The sequence below is a fragment of the Octodon degus genome, unplaced genomic scaffold (assembly GCF_000260255.1).
Source record: "Octodon degus isolate 3935 unplaced genomic scaffold, OctDeg1.0 scaffold00019, whole genome shotgun sequence".
Taxonomy (NCBI): domain Eukaryota; kingdom Metazoa; phylum Chordata; class Mammalia; order Rodentia; family Octodontidae; genus Octodon; species Octodon degus.
In genome coordinates, this window is record NW_004524595.1 from 24,408,748 (window position 1) to 24,414,466 (window position 5,719).

Here is a 5,719-nt window from a genome sequence, read left to right on the forward strand (position 1 = left end):
CTGGGCTTGCCCGGGAAGCACTTCTTCTACTGAGCCATCTCTTGGCCCCCAAGGCAATGATTTTGAGGATTCTGAATTCCCTGTTGGAATGTGGGTAGAAATAACCTTTTAGTTCATATGTACTTTGCAGCTACACTATAAGAAGCCCACAGATACTGTGAATCAAGAGATAAAGAGAATGAATAATAACCATAGCAACAAAACATTAGCAAACTTTAAAGTTTCATTTTCCTGATCAAGCATGCAAGCAGTCTGAAAATAGTGGTGACAGCCACGTCTAAAGAGACTATCTGTGCTTGCTTCAGTAGCACATTCACTGAGGAGACATTGTCAGCTTGGACATTCTAGCAGATCATCAAAGGAATTATAGGGAATGCCTCCATCATACATTACACATATACATTACACACTATACATTATATTATTAAATTACATATTGTGTAATTAGTCATTAGCTTAACCATTTGTCTTTTATAGGACCAGGATGACCTTTGCATATCAGTCAACGTATATTTGGTGTCCAGGAGTAAATTCTACCATAGCCCATGCTAGTCTGTACTTTTTAAAGCCAATTTGTTCTTTTCTGGCTAAGATTCTAACTGACAACTCTGAACAAGGTTTATTTAAGTGCTATAAACATTTTGCTCTTACTGTAATATGCTAGCAGCCACTACCACTCTCAGTTTCCTTTTCACAGCGGAAGAACCTGTAGTCTGTTATGGAAACAGACAAGAAAAGGTCTGAACTAACTAAAGAACTAGATTTGGCTCTGTGACCTTCACTTTGGAGTTGTAACCTAAGGGCTTCTCTTCCCTCCTTGAGCTGTGCAGTCATCACTAGTTGCAAACTTAGGCTTTGATCCCCGTAACAACTGTGGGGAGCCTGCGTTAGCTGCCTCCTTCATCTTTGAATCAAGGAGTCAATGTCAACATTGAGATTGCAAAGATAGCTCATATCAAATGAAGCTAAAATATTCTAAGACTAAATTAATTTTAATCTATATTTTCATGGGTATGATTTATGGGATGTAGAATGCAGACATTTCAGGTTCAAAATGGGGAAAACAACATCTAAAGGAATAGAGCTAGGATTTGGGGATCCCTCAATTTAAATGGGTTCACAACAGGAAGCCCTAACATCCGAGATTACTAATTGGATATCATCATTCAGGAGATTGAGCCCAGGATCTTAAACATGTTGACCAAGTATTCTATCACTAAGCTACAGTCTACCTCTAACATCTCAATTTAGCATGACTCAAGCCAAACCTTAACCAGCCCATATTTACATTTTAACATTTAAGGAATATTTAGAGTACTTTGCTAAACATTCTGTTCTATGTCTTTTGCACCTTCATGATTACCAGAGAAAAGATGATTTCTCAAGGACAGTGTCAAAGAAAATTGCACAAAATGAAAAGAAACTGGCAAGGAAAATTTTACTCAAGACCACTAAACTAGAGAGAGAGAATGAGTCCAACTTACCTCCAACAAAAGGCAGGAGAAGTTTTAGGTACCAGAGTGATCTATTGGAAGAACACAGGAGGATACTGCAAGCAAATTTTGTTAATTTTCTCAGGTCATGCATGTTTGGCAGTTTGCATTTGTCAGAATAATTCCTATTTTCCCAGAAAGACAAGGAAATGTGTGTGCTGTTCTTACTAATGAGACTGTGTTCAGATTTGCATCTCAAGGAGACCAAGCCAGAAGCCAGAATGTCAAGTTTTTTAATATAAGTGTTCCTAGAAAAGGTTATAGGTTTATAGCAAGGAAGGAACTTGTATAAAGTTTTATTTTATATATCTATTTATTTTTGTATTTTAGGGAAGGGTCTAGAGGGTGTTCAAGTTCTCACTACTAGACTGGACTTGTAGTGATCTGCCTGTTTACAGCCTCCCAAGAGGTGGGACTACAGATGTGTGCCACCACACCCAGTCTCACTTGCTGTCTCATAATGCCCCAGGGGTGGCTGCAGCAGGGCAGGTCTATCTAAAGTTTTAGCAAATACAGGGAAATAAAGTTGTCTTGATCAACAGTGACAGAGTTGATATCTGAGATATTACTAAATTTGTCTATTCTAATGTATAAACTTACAGTGTACGTGTGATTCACAGTAACATGCAGAAACTTCAGGAACATCTGGATTGAGATTTATGAGCTTCTCAGAGCTCTGTGGCATACATGGCTTTACTTCTCAGCTGCTAGAACTCTTTGCATTGTTTTGAAAAAAACCCTGAGTTATACAGCACATTATCAAAGGATGCTGTGCTGAAGCACAAATGTTATTTGGCTCTTCTACAGCCAGCAGGAAATCCCTGGAGATGCGTTGTAAGAAAGAAGACTAAAAGTGATGTTGAAGGGAAAAGCGATTGCTTCCGATTGCTAATGTTTAATCTGTTCCCTACAGAAATGAAAGTGGCCTTTTATCTTTGACTCAAGTAAGGTGATTTAGAAGGGGAAGAGATGATACCGCCGTAGCTGATGCTGATAGTTTGGTAGTAAATTCAATTCAGTGCATGACTTATGTGAATTTAAAGACTGAGATAAACTTCACTAATATAATGGATTCTGGGGAATAGTTCAGAACTTCTTTTAAGTGTCTTAAAATCATGTTGCCCTGCCATTCTAAGTTACATTGCAGTAGCAGTGTTTGATCTGTTGCATTTAATGACTTGTCAACAACTTCTATCCTCTTCATAGTCATGTGCTCCAGTTTGACGTCTGACTCACCAGTTGAAGGAAATGTATGGGGTGTCTTTCCCCTATAAATTAAGAAATGTATAATTCATTATAGGACAAAATGAGAATACACAAAGTATAAGCACTTTAAAAAATATCTATTTCATACTTCATTTACTTGTTCATTTTATCAATTTAACATCTATAAGAAAAAAACAGATTATAGATTAATATCTGTAAGATCGGTAGATATTAATTTAATATCTGTAAGATCAACAAATTTTCCTTTATTTTCTCCAACTTACACTGAATTTAGCAAATGTAAGTGTTGTGCACTGCTGAGAGCACATTGATTTCTATCTTGTGCCTTATTACTATCTATGTACTCATATTTTTCATGTTTTTCCTTTCTACATTACAATAAAATCTATGCAATAGTAATATTCCATTATTGTTTTATTTTTATTTATGTATTTATTCCTTAAATGTATTTAGTACAGGGTCTACAGGGTCTCACTATGTAGGTTAGACTTGTAGTGATCCTCCTATTTTCAGCCTCCTACGTGTTGGGATTACAGGCAAGCACCACCCTGCCTGATCTCATTCTCGATCTCCGCATGCCTCAGGAGTGGGGTGCGCACAGCACACTGGGCAGATTGAACCCCAGTCCCTGCATCTGCCTAAGCAGGAGCTTTAGTCCACAGCTATTTGGCTGGCTCTAATATTCCATAACTTTAAAGAGAAAGTGATATTGCAACACTTTTATCAATATCTAGTCTATGTAAAATAAATTGTACATATTTAAATATCACAATTTGGTGTGTTTTGACAAAAGAGTATAAATATTACAGTATTACTGTCAAGAAAATTAATATCCATCAACCCAAGTCTCTTTGTTGCCAGCCAGCTTTGCCCTTTTGTCCATTAGTATTATGAACATTTCACTCCTAACTATGAGACCAAAATCAAACTCCAATTGGTTTTTGTTACTGTAAGTCAGTTTGCATTTGTTTAGAATTTTATGTGATTCTTCTGTATTTCTGTGTGCTTATACTCAATTTATTTTGATATTCATTCACATTTTACTGTGTTTGCAGTGCGTAATCTAAAAATAGTTTTTTTTTTTTGGTGACAACACTAATTATGTTATATTTGTGAAAGTTACAATTTTATATATTTTTTTACGTCTTTTTCCATAATTTTATTGAGAAACAAATAGCAATGACACAGTTTCAAACCAAATTGATTGGGCAGTTTCAATAATTAACACATTTCACACATTCTTCCTAGTGGTTAATTGCTGTACAAGATGCAGACATTACATCCTATTTGCAAACACTATTACAACAAATCCCAATATTCATTAAGAGAATGCAACTATATATCTATCCTAACCATTTTCAATACACAGATACAAAATGGACAGTCATCTATATCCCCTTTTTTGTTTAGTTCCGCTATTGGAATATTATAGGTGTGTTAACTCAGCAAAGTATTCTAAAAGAGTCCAATAGTCCATAATAGTATTGGGTCTTCCACTTCACTGGCAATGTCAGTAATTGTTGACCTGAGTCCCCTACAGCTCAACAAAACAGCATGACTTTACTTCTTATACTTCGTTTTTATACTTTTCTTCTGGATGGTTAAGACCAAGGTAAAGCAGGACTTATGCAACAAGAGTTGTAGTTTTTGGGTCTGATAAGGTCAGTCAAATTCCCTCACAATTTATCCTGAGATCCTGTACCTCAGATTGTAGGACCTTTGTTCAGTGTCCACCAAGTGGATGAGACATGGACATGGCTTGGCTAATGTGCTCACTGTCAAAGCCTGAGAGAATGTTTTCTCTCCATGTAACTCTCCTTAGGCACACTCTACATCGCTGATCACTTTCCTCTTTGGCCCCATAATCCTCTTGATCAGAAAATTTGGGACATTACTGAGTTACATGATGTTACAAGTTCTCATTTGTCCCGAGTCTTAAGTGACCTTGGAAGGCTAGGGATAAAAAATTGGCTTACCTAGCGGGCCTCATTTTTCTCTAATTTTGGTCTGCAAATGTAGATTTTTAACCCTTCAGAAGACAAGCTTATTGTTATTACCATACAACCTAGGCTGTTAAGATTAACCTCACTATCTTTCTGACTATTAAACATCTTAGGCACAATACAGAACAGGTATTTTTCATCAAGTATTGATATGTTGAACTTTAAGTCCCTACAGAATATGATGAAAAACATTTAAAAATTAAAATATATTTAAAAAATAGGTATAAAGAATTATATAATTCTTGTGTTTACACATAAGTCCAAAAATCTAACCATATACAACCTTGAAGCAGGACAGTCCCACAACATTCCTTTTCAGTCTCTTGCCTTTATTCACCACTCCCTTCTTTTTGAACAATCATCTACCAGAGAGACAGGACAGCAGCAACTGGCATGTCATGACAAGCAACCCATATTCAGAAGACCAGAAAGACAGGCACATCAAGCATGAAACTACTATTACAGATTACCATCTTCAGTGCAGTTGCTTAGTTCACAGGTATCAGTATATATAGTTAGTTAGGGTGAATATCTTTCCAATTAACTTCTAGATGCAAAAATCTTCTGGAGATTCTCAGGATCATTGTCTTGCCCATCTTCTACATATAGCTGTATGGCTTGTTACTGTCATGTTTCCTAGCTCTTCTCCTTTCCCTCTCTTAATTAGTTAGTCCTTGAGTTCCTACATTTCTTGTACTTGTATTATACATTTCTATTTGTATTTCTTCTTTTGAGTACTTATACTATGGAAATGATTTTTATACATGTGTGTCCAGTTTATTTCACTTATGAGTATATGTTCAAGTGGCATCCACTTCAATATAAAAGCTTCGAGTTTGTCCTTTATAGCTGAGTAATATTCCATTGTGTAAAAATTATCACATCTTTTTCAACCATTTGTCAGGTAATGGGCATCTTGGTTGTTTCCAAGATTTGGCTATCACAAATTGTGCTGCTATAAACATAGGCACACATATATCACTATGATATGAGGTT